This window comes from Zea mays, chromosome 2, assembly GCF_902167145.1.
Source record: "Zea mays cultivar B73 chromosome 2, Zm-B73-REFERENCE-NAM-5.0, whole genome shotgun sequence".
Lineage (NCBI taxonomy): Eukaryota > Viridiplantae > Streptophyta > Magnoliopsida > Poales > Poaceae > Zea > Zea mays.
The window spans coordinates 105,032,525-105,050,928 of record NC_050097.1 but is presented as its reverse complement, the minus strand read 5'-3'; the positions used below and the strand labels follow the sequence as shown (position 1 = coordinate 105,050,928).

Genomic DNA, 18,404 nt, shown 5'->3' with positions numbered 1-18,404 from the left:
CCTGTTCAGGAGTCAGTGGACCCTCAGGTCTGCCTTTACTAACATGAAAGACATTCATAGCAGTAAGCCAGAGCGTGGCCTTGACTTGCCATCTCTTAAAGTGCATACCATTGAACTTTTCTGGCTTGAGCGCATCGGCAAAAGCAGCCATAGAAAAACTAGGAAATTGTCTACAATAAGGTTTTTGGATTGTTGATTAATTAGACAAATTCCAAATTAAATTCCGAATATAAATCATGACCAAATCAGAAGAACTGAAATAAAAGCCAAAATCAGATGATGCGTACTGATTAGACTTACTGATTGTTGGCGCGCGTCAGGCGAGGCGAGCGAGCGCGCGCGCATGTGGCTCTCCACACTCTCTCCTCTCATCCATGACTTGGTGAGTGAGTGTGACTTCCATATTTAAGTTAGCTCTACTCCACAAGAGCTAGCAATATAGTGTTATTGGTTCCACCTATCCCTTTGCCATCCACTTATATGGGCTTTTGAGATTTTCCTGAAATTTATTAGAAATTCTTAATTGGGCCAAGCCCATAAATCCTAACACCTGCTTGATGTTGTGTTGTGGTCGTGGCATGCTCGGAGTCCTGCTCTGGGTACGTTAGGGGGCCTGAGTGCCACGGTGAGGATTTCTAAGAGCCACCGTGCCTTGTTGCCAGTAAAACGTTCTCATTTAAATTGGATCAATTCGAAGCCCCCTCCTATAAATTGAGTTCTCCGTGAGCTTCGTCCTCTCTTTACGTTTCCTATCTTCCATTTGTTGCTTGCGCTCGCCCACCATAGCTCAGCGGAGAAGCTCAGGGTCTCCGCTTTCCCCTGGTAAAGGTCACCGCCGCCGCCGTGATCGGTCTTGCCGTGGCCTGTGGCCAGACCGTATCGGTGGGTGTTTTCCTTTACTGACCCTTGTTTAAGCTCTTCTGTGGTCCCCTGATGCTCACCGTGTTGTCCGTTTAGATCCTATCGTATCCAGAACTCGGGAACATTGTTGTGAAACCAAGACGCACCGTCACCAATCGTGCTACCGTCGTCAGGTCTATTCGCTTTGTCTCTATCCTACTCAGTCTTAGTTATTGGCTTTCGATGTGTCTTCAATACTTGTCCGAGCTCTGGGTGGAACTCTACTGCACCGTAAACTTGGGAATGTTCCCGTCGGACCGAGCTTTCTGTCGTCGTCGTCGGTAGTGTCGCTCCGGGGTCTTCGAGTATCACTTCAGCCTATGATTGTGTCCGTCGTGGTCCAGGGGTCACGTTGATGGCCTTTATCATGCTTGATCTAGTTCCTTTTACCGAATCAGCTTCAGCTCGCCGGCGCTTTGTTCGGCCGGGTCGTGGACCTGCGTATGAGAAGGAAAAGAAGATGAGGGGTCTCGGCGTTTATGTCAGTGAGGGCTTCTTTGCAAAGAACGCGGCGCGGACGCAGGCAGTGTTCATCGCACCTAATCTGCCACTACTGGGCCGGGACGGGCCAGAATCGCCCCAAGTCCGAGTTACTATTTTCAGATATTATTTTCTCTGGTAGGTTGTAAAATCCATAAAAAATATAGAAAAATAAAAAAATACCAAACTAATATTTTAGTCCCCAAAATTGTGTAGTTTGTTCTAAAATCATTTTTAGGATTTTTACAGCAAAAAGGTAAATTATGGGTCATTTAAGAGTGCCATTAGAAAGCTGAAATAGATTTTACAAATAAAACTAGAGCTCCAAAAATTATGAAAATGTGTGTACAAACTATTTACCACTAAATTAACTCCTGATAAAAATTTAAGCTTGTTGGGAGTTGATTTTCCAGAGAACAATAAACTAGCTAAATGGGGATATTTAAACCCATAAACCTTGATACTAATACAGGTTTAGATGAAACTTAAGCCATATAAAATTTTAAGCGGCAACTTTGACAAACTTTAGAATATTTAGTTCTCTCGTTTTCTCAAGTATGTTCAGTTTGGTCACTTTGAGTAAATATTGAGTAACCCAAAAGTATGAGTATACTTGTCATATGCTTATTTAAAAGTAATTATGTTTTCCACCTCTCCTTGTGAGGGTTTGGATTTTATATCATTACATAAGTATTCATGTGTTTATAATTGACTTGTAGAACATCTAGAAGAAAAGTTGAAGTGGAAGTAGAAGAGGAACCAGTATCTCAATCTGAAGCTTCTCCAACTAAAGGTGTTGCTGAAGGTCCTACTGAATGTGCTGCAGTAGGTTTTGCTGCTAACTGCAATATTTTGGTATAAAAGCCTGACTCTTCTCCTCATCAAGGCAAGCCACGGTACATTTAACAAATTTATTGTGCTTTCATAACTTTTATCACTTATATGATGCATTAGGTGATAGGGATTGAGTGATTAAACCTTTGTTGCATGACTTTTCTGTCGGCGTTTCGACCCCGGGGGGTCCCTGGACCGACGAGTAAAATTGTCGCTGCGCGCCCCAGCCCAGATGGGTTGGCGCGAGATGGAACACAAGGGGGGAAACCGCGGCTCGTGTTATCCTGCGCCAGAGTGGGTGCGCTTGCAGTAGGGGTTACAAGCGTTCGCGAGGGAGAGAGAGAGCCCGTTCGTCAGCCCGTCCTCCCGCACGACCACCCCCTCGTATGAGGGCCCTGGCCTTTCCTTTTATAGATGCAAGGAGAGGGTCCAGGAGTACAATGGGGGTGTAGCAATATGCTAACGTGTCCGGCAGAGAGGAGCCAGAGCCCTATGTACATGCCAACGTGGCTGTTGGAGAGGTGCTAGAGCCCTGTGTACGTGGTGTCGTGGTCGTCGGAGGAGCGTTTGAGCCCTGTAGAAGCACAGTTGTCGGGGCTGCTGGGACCTTGCTGACGTCTCCTTGCTTCCGTAGGGGGCTGAGAACCGTCGTCGTCATGGACGCACGCGGGGGGCCATCATTACTTGTTACCGGGGCGAGCCTGGATGGGACGCAGGTCTTGTTCCCCCGTAGCCTGAGCTAGCTAGGGGTAGGGTAATGATGTATCCTCCGTGGCGTGGTCGGTCCGAGCCCAAGGTCGGGCGAGACGGAGACTCCTCCTGAGGCCGAGGTCGGGCGAGGACGCGATTCCTCCCGAGGTCGAGGTTGAGGTCGAGCCCTGGGGTCGAGCGAGGCGGAGACCATCTTCCGGGGTCGAGGTTGAGGCCGAGCCCTGGGGTCGGGCGAGGCGGAGACCACCTTCCGAGGCCGAGGTGGGGGCCGAGCCCTGGGGTTGGGCGAGGTGGAGCTTCCTGTTGCGCCTGTGGTTGGACTCGACTGCTGTCAGCCTCACCCTGGCGGGTGGCACAGCAGTCAGAGAGGGGCGAGCGGCGCTGTTTTCCTGTCAGGTCGGTCAGTGGAAGGGCGAAGTGACTGCGGTCACTTCGACCTTGCCGACTTAGGCGCGTGTGTCAGGATAAGGTGTCAAGCGATCCTCGCATTAAATGTGCCTGGAATACGGTCGGTTGGTGAGGCGATTTGGCCAAGGTTGCTTCACAATGAAGCCTACCCGAGTTGGGCTTCGGGCGAGTTGAGGGTGCGCCCGTTGCTTGAGGAGGCCCTCGGGCAAGGCGTGAATTCGCCTGGACTACTGTTCCCGCCCGAGGCTGGGCTCGGGCGAGGTAAGATCGCGTCCCTTGAGCAGACGAAGCCTTGACCTGAATTGCGCCCATCAGTCTCTGTAGCTTGTGCTGATGGTGGTTACCAGCCGTGTTTAGGAGCGTTGGGGGTACCTCTAATTATGGTACCCAATAGTAGCCCCCGAGCCTCAAAGGGAGTGTTGGTACTCGCTTGGAGGCTTTGTCGCACTTTTTTGCAAGGGGACCGGCAATTCTCGGTTACACTTTGTTCCGGTGGGTGCGCACGAGCGCACCCGCCGGGTGTAGCCCCCGAGGCCTCGGAGGAGTGGTTTGACTCCTCTGAGGTCTTAATGCCTTTCGTGATGCCTCGGCCAGTCTGGTTGTTCCCTCGTGCGATCTGATCGTAGCCCAGGTGCACGGTCAGGTTCCGAGTTTTTAGGCTGGTTTGTTGACGCTGTCAACGGTTTGGCCGTAGCCGGGTTTACGAGAGCAGGCCCCGAGCCTCTGCACGGAGCGAGAGGACGATCAAGGACTGACTCGACTTTTATCATACGCCCCTTCGTCGCCTTTCGCAAGGAGGAAGGGGGGGAAAGCGCCATGTTGCCCTCGGAGGGCGCCGAACATGGTGTCTCCAGTGAGTTGCTAACGGGTGATCCGAGTGGACGCCTGTGCCCCGTTCGATAAGGGTAGGCTAGTGGCCCAGAGGCGCGCTCCAAAAGTACCTGCAGGTGATTTGCCGGACCCGGTCCCGTTCGATAGGGTCTGAGGGCTCGATGCCTCCCTCTGATGGGATTCCGTTACAAAATCGCTCCTGCTGGTCTCGAAAATGTCCTAGGGTACCTCGGGAGCGTAGCCCGAGCCTCGGCCGTGTATCAGACATACCCAGAGTCATCCCTTGCTCTGCGTTCTCTGGGGCGACTGTCGAACCCTTCCGAGGGGCCAGCCTTCGAACCCCTGATCAGTAGTGGGCGCGGAGCCCGAGTGCTCTGAGGCGGCTGTCAAACCCTTCCGATGGGCCAGCTTTCAAACCTCTGATCAGTAATGAGCCTGAAGCCCGAGTGCTCTGGGGCGGCTGTCGAACCCTTCCGAGGGGCCAGCCTTCGAACCCCTGATCAGTAGGAGGGCTTGGGGCCCGCTTCCTTCATGGAGAAGGATCCCTTTCGGAATATCCCCTTTCCCGGTCCCTGTAGCAAGAGAGAGAAAGGGGAATAGGAAAAGGATATGAATTTAAACGGCGTGGCACATCTTTTTTAACGCGGTCATCATGGCGGAGGTGAAACGTCGCCTGCTTCGCCTGCCAAAGGTGTCGCTTGCCCTGCCGAGGAGTTAATGCGACGGGACGGGCGGTTCGCGGGGCAGTCATTGCGCGAGCCGTTCGAGGGACGGAACACGGGCGCGTCGTCTTCACGCCGTGGGAGAGGGCTCCCCTGCTGCTCCAGGAGGGGACGTGAGCCTGCAGACGGTTTGACTGCTGCTTCCGCTCGCCTGCTGCCACCATTACTGTCGGCCCACTTTTGGCCATATTGACCGTCGCGCCTCCTCCCGCGGCTGACTGACCCGTGATCGATGTGCTCGATTGGCACTTTTGGGCCATGCGCAGGGTAGCCTCGGGTCGCGTCACTGGTTCCGCAGTCGAGAAGGCGCTGCATTGGCGCAAGTGGCGGTGCAGTTTCTCGCACGTAGTAAACGGCGCGCCGGTTACATGACGTGTAGGCCTGGGCCTCCATGCTGGATGCATCAAAGTCGAAGGGGTGCGTCCCCGTGGTGCGGTTGCATGCCACCTGCATGGTGGTTCGCCCTTTCAACCGCTGGTTTCGGCGAGGATGGAGGAGTGCTTGTAACCGCGGGGCGGTTACGCGCTCCACGCGCGGCGGTTTGGCTTCTTCTGTTCCGGGCCAGCTTGCATGACATGTGGGACCCAGCCCCCGTGTCGTAGGGGGAGGACCCTGGAGCACGTCGGTGAAGACTTAGTCTGCAACGCCTGAGGACGCGAGTGGGGAGAGCCGCCTTTAAAAAGGGATCGACCCCCCGGGTGGTAGCCATGCCTTTGCACTCCCCTCATGCATCGCGCCCTTCCACCTTCCGAGCCCCCGGATGGGGAGCGCCCACTTTGCCTTCGTCTTATTGTTGGAGGAGCGCGACCTCACAAAGGTTGGCACCCTTCAGCCATCGCTCGGCTTCAAGGATTTTCATCAGGCAGCCCGGCTGCATCCCCTCACCAATGGTCACCCAGGATGGTGACCACCAGTTCGATGTTGGGGAGAAGCAAGCTGGGCTGCGGCCTCTGCCCCACCCTTAGCTTCAAGGATCTTCATCATCCTTGCTGTGGCGGGGGGCGAGCTGAGCCGGAGCTCTACCTCCCTCATGGGCCGGCGGGCCACCTCTTCCTTCAGCATTCAGGGGAGAGGGCGCTCACCGGCCTAGCGGAGGGGCGGACTTCGACAACGCGGGGCCGGTCGGCCGCAAGCGTCGTCAGCTCCAGCATGCCTGGCTCGTTGGATCAGCTGGCTCTGGCGCTGCTTCCGGTGCCACCTCCCACCGCTGGGGCAGAGTGTGGCTGTCTGCCCACCGTACGGGCGGCTGTTGCGCCGCGCGCACCGGGGGACCGTCCAAGACATCGCACGCCGCTAGGGCGGCGTTCGTGTTCTTGGACTGTCTTGTCCTCACTCCGACACGACGCCCCCCATGCGGAGGTTGGTGCCTGCCCGTCCGCGAGGACTTGAGTGGGGATCTGCCGGTGCGGGCTGGGGTGGCCGCCATTCGTTGGCGTAGTGTTGGCGCGCAGGTGGCCGCTGTCGTCGGTGCTGAGGTGGTGGCAACCGGAGAAGGTTTCTCCGCCGACGAGCCTGTCGGCGCCACCTGCGCTCCAGGCCTCTGGCTCTTTGACTTTGACGGCTTGTCCTTGCCCCTCGTGTGGGGATGTGGGCGAGGGCCTTCCTACAACAGCATTTGCCCTGAGGTCATTGCTGCTGCTGTTTAGCCGCCCGAGGCGGAGGTCGTTGTCGCTGCTGCTGCAGTGGTGGCCGGCGAGCCACCCGGAGTTTGTCGTCCCGCAGGCCCTCTGATGTGGAGGTTGTTCATACCCGCGGGAGTGGAACCGGAGTTCCGTTTGTAATGGCACCTTGAGTGCCGGTGTATGTTCATTGTGGCTGTCGGGGCCTGAACATCTGGGTATTTAAGTGTAATACCGTGTTTCTTCCTCATTTCGAGCACTAGGACTCGCCTGTTCGCTTAACCGAGTGTGAGTTGCCCCATGCGGAAGGTGACGAGTGAGGTATCCGTATCCCGGAGGCGTAGGAGTCCCTCGGCTCGGTCGACCTTACCACTCAAGGCTTCTCTTGCTCAGTTACAGAACCCTCGGCTACTCTGTGATGAGCCGGAGCCGAAGTCAGCGGTGTCAGCGTGGAAAGAGGCGGAGTCGGCTTGAGAAGAGGCTTCGTCGGCCCGGGGGGCACGTGGCTTCCTTGGCCGAGGAGGCGCAGCAGCAGCGGCTGGAGCCTGGCCAGGTCATCCGTGAGCGGGACCAACTTCGGAGTCACGCTGCCGAGGCCATGAGCCGGGCTGATGTCCTCGGGGGACAGCTGGCTGAGGCTACGGAGCGGTCGGTCGATCGAGATGTCTGCTTGGGTCGGGACCCTTGCGGAGACCCTGGCTACGATGGCCCGAGCGTGGTGCTAGCGTCCTCCTTTGAGGTGGAGATCCTTCCGCCCGTGTCGCCGTCCGAGGTCGGGCCAGATTCCGCCGAAGGTGGAGACGACGCCGAGGGTGCTGCTGCTCCCTCTGTCGATGTCTGAACCTGCAGGAACAGTTTGTCTGTAGTATGCGTATGTTTTTTGCAGCCGCCGAGGCCCAAACATATTATTGTCGTGTTGTAAAGCCGTGTTTCCTTTCCTCTTATTTCGAGTATCAGGACTTGTTCGTCGGTAGCAGAATCGTTTATCCGAGCGAGAGTTACTTTTCACGGAAGGTGATGATTGAGGTATCCGTATCCCGGAGGTGTAGGAGTCCCTCGGCTCGGTCGGCCTCGCCGCTTACATGCACTCTTACTCATTCGTAGGATTCTGTTATCGATATAGTCGAAAAGGCACGAAAATCGTTCTGGCAGAAAAGTTTTCGAGCGTTAAGACTTGTTCGGCAGCAGAATCGCTTATCCGAGCGTGAGTTACTTATCGCGGAAGGTGATGAGTGAGGTATCCGTATCCCGGAGGCGTAGGAGTCCCTCGGCTCGGTCGGCCTTGCCGCTTACGTGTACTCCGTCGTTTTCAGGACCCTGCTATCGAAGCAGTCGAAAAGCGTGAAAGATGTTCTAGCAGAAAGACTTTTTCCGAGGAAAATTTTGACGCAGAGGGGGTTCCCCCCTTCTAGCCACCGAGGGAGGGTCGGGCTTTGCCGAGGCAAGGCTGACCGTTCCTTGATGGTTAGACTTTATTTGCGTATGTATAGAAAACGAGGTATATGAACGACTTGAAAACATCTTAAGGGTAAAAGCAACGTAGCTATCGAATGTTCCAAGCGTTGTTGTAGACCTCGCCTTGATTGTTGGCCAGCTTGTATGTTCCGGCCTTCAAAATCTCGGCGATGATGAACGGCCCTTCCTAGGGAGGAGTAAGCTTGTGGCGACCTTGGGCGTCCTGCCACAGCCGAAGTACCAAGTCTCCCACATGGAAGTCTCGGGGCCGAACCCCTCGGGCGTGGTAGCGTCGCAGAGACTGCTGATACCGCGCCGAGTGTAGTAAGGCCATGTCCCGAGCCTCTTCCAGCTGGTCCAGCAAGCCTTCTCGGCTGGTCTGGTTGCTTCGGTCGTCGTACGCCTTTGTCCTTGGGGAACCGTATTCTAAGTCTGTGGGCAAGATAGCCTCGGCCCCATAGACTAGAAAGAACAGCGAGAAACCCGTGGCTCGGCTTGGCATCGTCCTCAGACTCCAGACCACCGAGGGTAGTTCCTTCATCCATCGCTTGTTGAACTTGTTGAGGTCATTGTAGATCCTCGATTTAAGTCCCTGCAGAATCATGCCGTTGGCACGCTCCACCTGCCCATTCGTCAAGGGGTGAGCCACGGCAGCCCAGTCCACACGGATGTGGTGGTCCTCGCAGAAGTCCAGGAACTTCTTGCCAGTGAACTGGGTGCCATTGTCGGTGATGATGGAGTTTGGGACCCCGAAGCGATGGATGATGTTGGTGAAGAATGCCACCGCCTGCTCGGACCTGATGCTGGTTAGGGGTCGGACCTCAATTCACTTGGAGAATTTGTCGATGGCGACCAGCATGTGCGAGAATCCCCCGGGTGCCTTCTGCAAGGGACCGACGAGGTCCAGACCCCATACAGCAAACGACCAGGTGATGGGTATTGTCTGTAGGGCTTGAGCGGACAGGTGCGTTTGTCTCACGTAGAATTGGCACCCCTGGTAGGAGTGTACAATCCTAGTGGCGTCGGCCACCGCGGTCGGCTAATAGAAGCCTTGTTGGAAGGCGTTCCCGACGAGAGCTCGAGGTGCTGCATGGTGACCGCAAGCCCCCGATTGTATCTCTTGCAATAGCTCCTGCCCTTCGGCGTTGGATATGCATCGTTGGAGAATGCCTGAGGGGCTGTGGTGGTAGAGCTCCTTTTCATCACCCAGTAAGACGAACGACTTGGCGCGCCGCGCCAGTCGCCGAGCTTCGGCTTTGTCGAGGGGTAGCTCTCCTCGGTGGAGATATTGCAGGTACGGGGTCTGCCAGTTTCGATTAGGTGTGACCCCATTCCGCTCTCCCTCAACCCGCAGTGCCTCACCCTCGGAGGCCGAGGATACCTCGGGCTGGGCCGAGGCCTCCTCGGGGTGGACCGAGGCTTCCCCGAGCTCGGGCGTGTCGTCGGTCTTGACGGAGGGTTGATGTATGTCTCTACAGAAGACATCCGGGGGAACCGTTGTCCGCCCCGAGGCTATTTTAGCCAGCTCATCCGCAGTCTCGTTGTACCGTCGGGCGACGTGGTTGAGCTCGAGCCCGTAGAACTTGTCTTCCAGGCGCCGAACCTCGTCGCAGTAGGCCTCCATCTTCCGGTCGCGGCAGTGAGAGTCCTTCATGACTTGGTCAATGATAAGCTGCGAGTCGCCACGAGCATCGAGGCGCCGAACCCCTAGCTCGATGGCGATGCACAACCCGTTAACCAGAGCCTCGTACTCGGCCACGTTGTTTGACGCCGGGAAATGGAGGCGCAACACGTAGCGGAGGTGCTTCCCGAGGGGTGAGATGAAGAGCAGGCCCGCACCTGCTCCTGTTTTCATCAGCGACCCATCGAAGTACATGGTCCAGAGTTCCGGTTGGATCGGAGCTGTTGGTAGCTGGGTGTCGACCCATTCAGCCACGAAGTCCACCAAGACTTGAGACTTGATGGCCTTCCGAGGAGCGAACGAGATTGTCTCGCCCATGATCTCCACCACCCACTTCGCTATCCTACCCGAGGCCTCTCGGCACTGGATGATCTCCCCCAGGGGGAAGGATGACACCACAGTCACCGGATGAGACTCGAAGTAGTGTCGCAACTTTCGCCGCGTCAGAATTACTGCGTACAGTAGCTTCTGAATTTGCGGGTAGCGGATCTTGGTCTCGGATAGCACTTCACTAATGAAGTAGACCGGCCTCTGGACGAGCAGTGCATGCCCTTCTTCTCGTCTCTCGATTACGATCGCGGCGCTGACCACCTGAGTGGTTGCGGCTATGTAGATCAAGAGGGCTTCTCCCACAGCGAAGGGCACCAAGATGGGCGCATTTGAAAGGAGCGCCTTTAAGTTTCCGAGGGCTTCCTCGGCCTCGGGGGTCCAAGTGAAGCGTTCAGTCTTCCTTAAGAGGCGGTACAAGGGTAGGCCTTTTTCGTCGAGGTGCGAGATGAAGCGGCTCAGAGCCGCAAGGCACCCCATGACCCTTTGTACTCCTTTCAAGTCTTTGATAGGCCCCATGTTGGTGATGGCTGCGATTTTCTCCGGGTTGGCCTCGATGCCCCGCTCGGAGACGATGAACCCTAGGAGCATGCCTCGGGGGACTCCGAAGACACACTTCTCGGGGTTGAGTTTTACGCCCTTCGCCCTCAGACACTTGAATGTCGTTTCAAGGTCACAGAGGAGGTCGAAGGCTTTCCTCGTCTTGACTACGATGTCATCGACGTAAGCCTCGACCGTTCGGCCGATGTGCTCTCCGAACACGTGGTTCATGCACCTTTGGTATGTCGCACCTGCATTCCTCAAACCAAATGGCATAGTAATATAGCAGTACATGCCAAAAGGTGTGATGAAAGAAGTCGCGAGCTGGTCGGACTCTTTCATCTTGATTTGGTGATACCCTGAGTAGGCATCGAGGAACGACAGGGTTTCGCACCCAGCAGTGGAATCCACGATTTGATCGATGCGAGGTAGAGGGTAGGGAACCTTCGGACATGCTTTGTTTAGACCAGTGTAGTCTACACACATCCTCCATTTCCCACCTTTCTTTTTCACAAGCACAGGGTTGGCTAACCATTCGGGATGGAATACCTCTTTGATGAACCCTGCAGCTGTCAGCTTGTGCATCTCCTCGCCTATGGCTCTACGCTTTTCTTCGTCGAAACGGCGCAGAGGCTGCTTCACAGGTCGAGCTCCAGCTCGGATATCCAGCGAGTGCTCGGCGACATCCCTCGGTATGCCAGGCATGTCCAAGGGACTCCACGCAAAAACCTCAGCGTTTGCGCAGAGAAAGTCGATGAGCACTGCTTCCTATTTGGGGTCGAGCTCGGAGCCAATCCGGACTTGCTTGCAGGCGTCGTTGCTGGGGTCGGGAGGGACGGACTTAACCGCCTCGGCTGGCTCGAAGTTGCCGGTGTGGCGCTTCGCATCTGGCACCTCCTTGGAGAGGCATTCCAGGTCGGCGATGAGGGCCTCGGACTCGGCGAGGGCCTCAGCGTACTCCACACACTCCATGTTGCATTCGTACGCGTGTCGGTACGTGGACCCAACGGTGATGACCCCGTTGGGGCCGGACATCTTGAGCTTGAGGTAGGTGTAGTTGGGGACGGCCATGAACTTGGCGTAGCACGGTCTCCCCAGCACCGCGTGGTAGGTTCCTCGGAACCCGACCACCTCGAATGTGAGGGTTTCCTTTTGGAAGTTGGAGGGAGTCCCGAAGCAGACGGGCAGATCGAGTTGTCCAAGGGGCTGGACGCGCTTCCCGGGGATGATCCCGTGAAAGGGCGCTGCACCGGCCCGGATCGTGGACAGATCGATTTCCAAGAGCCCGAGGGTCTCAGCGTAGATGATGTTGAGGCTGCTGCCTCCGTCCATGAGGACCTTGGTGAGCCTGGTGTTGCCGATGACGGGGTCGACGACGAGCGGGTACTTTCTTGGGCTTGGCACGCAGTCGGGGTGGTCGCCTCGGTCGAAGTTGATGGGCTTGTCGGACCAGTCTAGGTAGACTAGTGCCGCCACCTTTACCGAGCAGATCTCCCGGCGCTTCTGCTTGTGGTGTCGAGCCGAGGCGTTCGCCACTCGCCCACCGTAGATCATGAAACAGTCGTGGACCTCGGGGAACTCCTCTGCCTTGTCGCCCTCCTTCTTGTTGTTGTCATGGCCCTTGTCACCTTCCGCCGGGGGCCCGGCCTTATGGAAGTAGCGCCGAAGCATGACGCATTCCTCAAGGGTGTGCTTGACGGGACCCTAATAATAGGGGCACGACTCCTTGAGCATCTTGTCGAACAGGTTGGCCCCTCCGGGAGGCTTCCGAGGGTTCCTGTGCTCGGCGGCAGCGACAAGATCTGTGTCGGCGGCGTCGCGCTTTGCTTGCAACTTATTCTTGGCCTTCTTCTTTGTGCCGCATTGGGCGGACGCCTCGGGGACGTCTTCCTGCTAGCGTCCCTGAGGCTGCTTGTCCTTCCGGAAGATGGCCTCGACCGCCTCTTGACCAGAGGCAAACTTGGTGGCAATGTCCATCAACTTGCTCTCCTTGGTGGCAGTCTTGCGACCCAGTTTGCTCACCAGGTCGCGGCAAGTGGTGCCGGCGAGGAATGCCCCTATGACGTCCGAGTCGGTGATGTTGGGCAGCTCGGTGCGCTGCTTCGAAAATCGCTGGATGTACTCCCGCAGGGATTCCCCTGGCTGCTGGCGGCAGCTTCGGAGATCCCAAGAGTTCCTAGGGCGCACGTACGTGCCCTGGAAGTTTCCAGCGAAGGCTATGACCAGATCGTCCCAGTTGGAGATCTACGCAGGAGGCAGATGCTCCAGCCAGGCTCGGGCGGCGTCAGAGAGGAACAGGGGAGGTTGTGGATGATGAGGTTGTCATCGTCCGTTTCACCCAGCTGATACGGTGCTGGACGTCCTGGGCCCGATGGCGCGCTTCTCGGGCTAGTGCTCGGCCTGCCCACTCCTGCTCAATGTTTTGCCGGAGCTGCACAAGTTGTCATGCTTCCTCGTCGAGCTTGGCCTGCATCTCGCGGATTTGCTCGAGTTGTGTGTCCTGACCCCCCGCAGGGACTGGGACCACAGCTAGCTCCCGCAGGATGTCAACGCGAGGCGCATGCCCAGGGGGATCATCGTCCTCCAGCATACCAAGGTGGTTGCCTTCGTCGTGACCCCCTAGATCGACGTGGAAACATTCGCGACTTGGGCCACAACCTTCGTCGTCAAGGCTGTGGCCATCATCGGAGCAATGGGAGAGGCAGTAGTCGCATGCGGTCATGAAGTCTCGCATGGCACTAGGATTACCGAGCCCGGAGAAATCCCAACCAGAGTCGGGCTCGTCGTCTTCCTCGGAACCCGGGGGCCCGTAGGTCGAGACGGCCGTCAGTCGGTCCCAGGTTGACCACATATGGTACCCCGGAAGGTTAGGATATGCCTTTATGAAAGCGCTCACCGAAGCGGGATCGCTTGGTGGATCGAAGCTGAATCTAAAAGGCACAGGGTGGAAAACGGACGGTACCTCTCGATCGATGGACGGTGATGAAGTCGCGTCGGGGACGGTCTGCGCCGTTATCTCAGGCGTGAGGCTAACACCCAGCAAGCCCTTCGCGAGCGTGCTGGCGTCATCTGTCCGCTTGGGGTTGGCATGTTGCGGGGAAACGATGCTCGTTGTCGTATCAGGCGCGAGGGCAACGCCCGACATGTCCCCCGCTGGGGTGCCAGCGTCGTCGACTCGCTCGACAGTCGACGAGATGTCGCTTCCCGCCTGGCCATGGTTGCCCCGCCTCCTCCTCCTGCGGCGAGGAAGGTGGCGGGACAAACCCAGATGCTGCTCTTCCGCGACGGGGGGAAGACGTCGTCGAGTTCGCCGCTACCGGGCGAGCTGATGGCCGTCGTTGTCGCTGCCGCGCCGCAAGGGAAGGAGTACCATGTCGTAGCTGCCGTTGAGGGACATGAACTCGAGACTCCCGAAACGGAGCAGCGTCCCGGGCTGAAGAGGTTGCTGGAGACTACCCATCTAAAACTCAACGGGAAGTTGTTCGTCAACACGCAGCAGGCCCCTACCTGGCGCGCCAACTATCGGCGTTTCGACCCCGGGGGGTCCCTAGACCGACGAGTAAAATTGTCGCTGCGCGCCCCAGCCCAGATGGGTTGGCGCGAGATGGAACACAAGGGGGGGAAACCGTGGCTCGTGTTATCCTGCGCCAGAGTGGGTGCGCTTGCAGTAGGGGTTACAAGCGTTCGCGAGGGAGAGAGAGAGAGAGCCCGTTCGTTAGCCCGTCCTCCCGCGCGACCACCCCCTCGTATGAGGGCCCTGGCCCTTCCTTTTATAGATGCAAGGAGAGGGTCCAGGTGTACAATGGGGGTGTAGCAATATGCTAACGTGTCCGGCAGAGAGGAGCCAGAGCCCTATGTACATGCCAACGTGGCTGTCGGAGAGGTGCTAGAGCCCTGTGTACGCGGTGTCGTGGCCGTCGGAGGAGCGTTTGAGCCCTGTAGAAGCACAGCTGTCGGGGCTGCTGGGACCTTGCTGACGTCTCCTTGCTTCCGTAGGGGGCTGAGAACCGCCATCGTCATGGACGCACGCGGGGGGCCATCATTACTTGTTACCGGGGCGAGCCTGGATGGGACGCCGATCTTGTTCCCCCGTAGCCTTAGCTAGCTAGGGGTAGGGTAATGATGTATCCTCCGTGGCGTGGTCGGTCCGAGCCCAAGGTCGGGCGAGGCAGAGACTCCTCCTGAGGCCGAGGTCGAGCGAGGACACGATTCCTCCCGAGGTCGAGGTTGAGGCCGAGCCCTAAGGTCGGGTGAGGCGGAGACCATCTTCCGGGGTCGAGGTTGAGGCCGAGCCCTGGGGTCGGGCGAGGCGGAGACCACCTTCCGAGGCCGAGGCGGGGGCTAAGCCCTGGGGTCGGGCGAGGCGGAGCTTCCTGTTGCGCCTGTGGCTAGACTCGACTGCTGTCAGCCTCACCTGGCGGGTGGCACAGCAGTCAGAGAGGGGCGAGCGGCGATGTTTTCCTGTCAGGTCGGTCAGTGGAAGGGCGAAGTGACTACGGTCACTTCGACCTTGCCGACTGAGGTGCGTGTGTCAAGATAAGGTGTCAGGCGATCCTCGCATTGAATGCGCCTGCGATACGGTCGGTTGGTGAGGCGATTTGGCCAAGGTTGCTTCACAACAAAGCCTGCCCGAGTTGGGCTTCGGGCGAGTCAAGGGTACGCCCGTTGCTTGAGGAGGCCCTCGGGCGAGGCGTGAATTCGCCTGAACTACTGTTCCCGCCCGAGGCTGGGCTCGGGTGAGGTGAGATCGCGTCCCTTGAGCAGACAAAGTCTTGACCTGAATTGCGCCCATCAGTCTCTGCAGCTTGTGCTGATGGTGGTTACCAGCCGTGTTTAGGAGCGTTGGGGGTTGTTGGAACTTGCTATTAGTCGCAAGAAAGCCAACAGGGGTGAACAGTGAGGACAATAGGGTTACGCGTGAGATGGCAAATAGCTCTATTAACCAGGCCTCTCACGGGCACTGTGCGGGGGTATTTATAGGTACCTGAACGCCCAGCGCCTTGTGTTAAGGACGCTTGTGCCCTCAGCTACCTAGACTATCCCCAGAATATTCCCATAAAGCAGGGTTACAGACTGTAATTACAGGGATGCCTTTACAAATTAAGCCCGTAACACGCGGCGGCCACGCAGGGCCCGTTACAATGGGCCAGATCGCACGTGGGCCTCTGAGCTGGACGAGGCCGCACTGTGGAATGCCTTCATCGCCGGTCTTCGTCTGGTGCCGATCAAGCGAAGGGTGTCCCTGCCTGCTTTGTCTCTGTCAGTGCAGCGGCTAAGCAGCGGAGACTTCGAGCGAAGGGTGGCGTTTCTGCCTTCGCTCCAACATTTGCCCTCCGAGGGACCAGTTCGACAAAGTCACCTGGTGCCGAAGACGTCGCTAGATGGCGGAGACGCTGCCCTCGCTCGAAGTGGTTCCGCGGGGGTTTTTGATGTGACCGTTGATTGACCGCGTACTGTTGGATTGCGGGTTTCCCGAAGCGCCGCGCTCTGTTGGATTACGGGTTTCCCGAAGAGCCGCGCCCTGCCTATAAAAGGGGGCGGGGGCCAGCGCTTTTGAACTTTACTTTCCGCGCTCCGTGAAAACCCTAGCCGCCCGCCGTCTTGCTGCTCGTCTGCCTGCCGCCTCTTGTTCGCCGGAGATCTAGCGTGAGTGAAGCAGACTGCCCGCCGCCGCCGACGGTACGTAGCGATGCCGTCCTCCTCTTCTTCCGCTGCCACTACACCGCCGGTCGATTCCTCGCCGCCGGCCGCCGCCTCGTCGGAGGAGACGCTGAGTAGTTTGATGGCGGATTTGCGCGCCGGCGATTCTGTCGATTTCGGCGTGTCACGGATGTCGTCGGCCCGCGTGGAGGATATGCAGCGGTTGGGCTACTTCGGCGGCGGAGTTGGTCGTGCCCCGGGGACGGAGGAAGTCCCCGAGCCGGAGGGCGAGTTGGTTGTTTTCGAGGCGTTCTTCGCCGCAGGTCTCCGCTTGCCTGCACACCGGTTCGTCGGCGAAGTCCTGCGCAGGTTCAACGTTCAAATACATCAGCTGACGCCGAATGCCGTGGTGGCCCTGTCGAAGTATGTCTGGGCGACGACTTCGTACGGCGGACAGCCATCGGTCGAAGTTTTTGCGAAGCATTATTGTTTACACTGGCAGAAGAGGATGATTGGGGACGAAGTTGCTCAGTTTGGGTCATGCACTTTCACGCCGAAGACCGGCAAGACCACAATGCAAGTAGTGGAGTTGGTTCCATGCGCCCGCAATAAGTGGGGCAACTGGAATGAATTTTGGTTTTACGTTGCCGAGGGTACCGTCGAAGGCCATGAGGGACTCCCCGTGTCCGAGATGTGCTCTCATTTCTACTCAGCGTACCCGCCCTTTGAAGTGGCAGAGGAGGATGTGGACGAAGGGGCCCTTCGGTGTGCCGCCGGCCAGAGCAGTGGGCGCGATTTAGTTGAAGAGTTCGTGGCGTACGGGGTGTGGCCCTTGGCGCATGGCTGGGCGTTGGGCGAAGTGTGCCCTCGCCAGATTCCTTTTCGCGGTGGAAGGGTAGTGCGGAGTCCTGCCTTCGCACTGAATCTGCGGAACCGCAACCCGGCCGCCTTTGTGCGTGAGGCGGAGGATGGGGCGGTGCGGCTTGTTGGACGTTATGTGCCGAGGACAGAGGGCCCGTGCAGCTGGGAGATCCGCGGGTCGAATGACCGTCTGAACAGGGTCTTCGAATTGAACCAACTGCCATATGATGGCTATCCTGGACAAGACGATGCGGACCGCCGAGGGAAGAAACCTGTGGTGGAGACTAAAGACGACCCTGCGCCGGCGGCCACCCCATCCTCTAAGAAGAGGAAACTAGGTACTGCCATGGGAGGACTTGGGGTTTCTGATGGCTTTGCTAGAGAGTTGATGAGGACGTGCGCGGCCCCGGGGGAAAGGATGTCTTCGCCCGAGCTCCGGGAGTCTTCGGCTCGGATGCTGAAGGTTACCGGGGGTTGCTGGCCTAGGAATGTTCCTATCCCCCGCGCGGCCAGCGGGGACGTTTTTACATCTCGCATGGTTCGCAAATGGAGAGTTTTTCCTTACGGGCGGAATATTGCTGCTGTTGTGTCGGCAGTGATGGACAAGGATCGCCAGGGGGCTGCACAAAGCGGCAGGCGGCTATCAGGATTGTTGAAGCCAGGCCAAAGAGGCAAAAGCAGGGGTCGGTGACGGCTGCGGCCCCCGGCGGAGGCAAGCCGCCACTGGCGGCGAAGTCCGGCGTCCCTGCATCTAGCAAGGCGCCGGAGGCTCCAAACCGGCGAAGGCTGTGCCGCCGCTCAGCAGGGTGGCGGAGGCCGCGAAGGCGGCCCGAGCGTTGCCGTCTGCAGGCAAGCGTGTCGCCGACTTCGCCACCGACATTTGTGTGGAGGATTATCTTGGTGGTAAGTCGCTGGCTTCTTCTTTTTTTTTAATTCGTTGGTGCGTTGCAGGGTCAGACGAGGGCCAGCTTGCTACAGTTGCGCCTGCCGCGGCGATCGCGACGGCTGCCATAGTGCTGAAGGCGAGGGGCGAGGCCCTTGGCTCCGGAGGCGAGGTGTCGGCCCTCGCGGTTGTCAGGGACGAGGCGGACGCAGCGACCCGCCGGCTGAAGGAGGTGACAGAGGCGCTGAGTCAGGTCCGCTGAGCTATACTCTCTCCCCCCCCCTTTCTTTTGGGGCAACGGCCTTATGTGTGCTCTGCAGGTGGCTGACTTCGCCAGCCGTGCTGCGTCGGGGGCCCTCACGGCAGCTGTGTCTGCCGAAGTCGAGAGACTTCTGACGCAACATGCCGACGCTGTCCGTGAGAAGTCAGCCTCCGACAGCAAGTGCTGTAAACTGACGGACAAGGTGGCCGCATTGGAGAGGGAGAAGGCTGACCTCCGACGCCAACTGGCG

General features: G+C 57.9%; 1 long non-coding RNA gene across 1 annotated transcript; it reads left to right on the top strand.

Annotated features, from left to right (window-relative positions):
• The first annotated feature begins 759 nt into the window (after positions 1-759).
• Positions 760-2,271, top strand: LOC103646777 (uncharacterized). Its single transcript, XR_562438.2, has 3 exons — positions 760-882; positions 958-1,034; positions 2,100-2,271. It is a non-coding gene; the product is annotated as an uncharacterized lncRNA (long non-coding RNA).
• Positions 2,272-18,404: the final 16,133 nt, after the last annotated feature.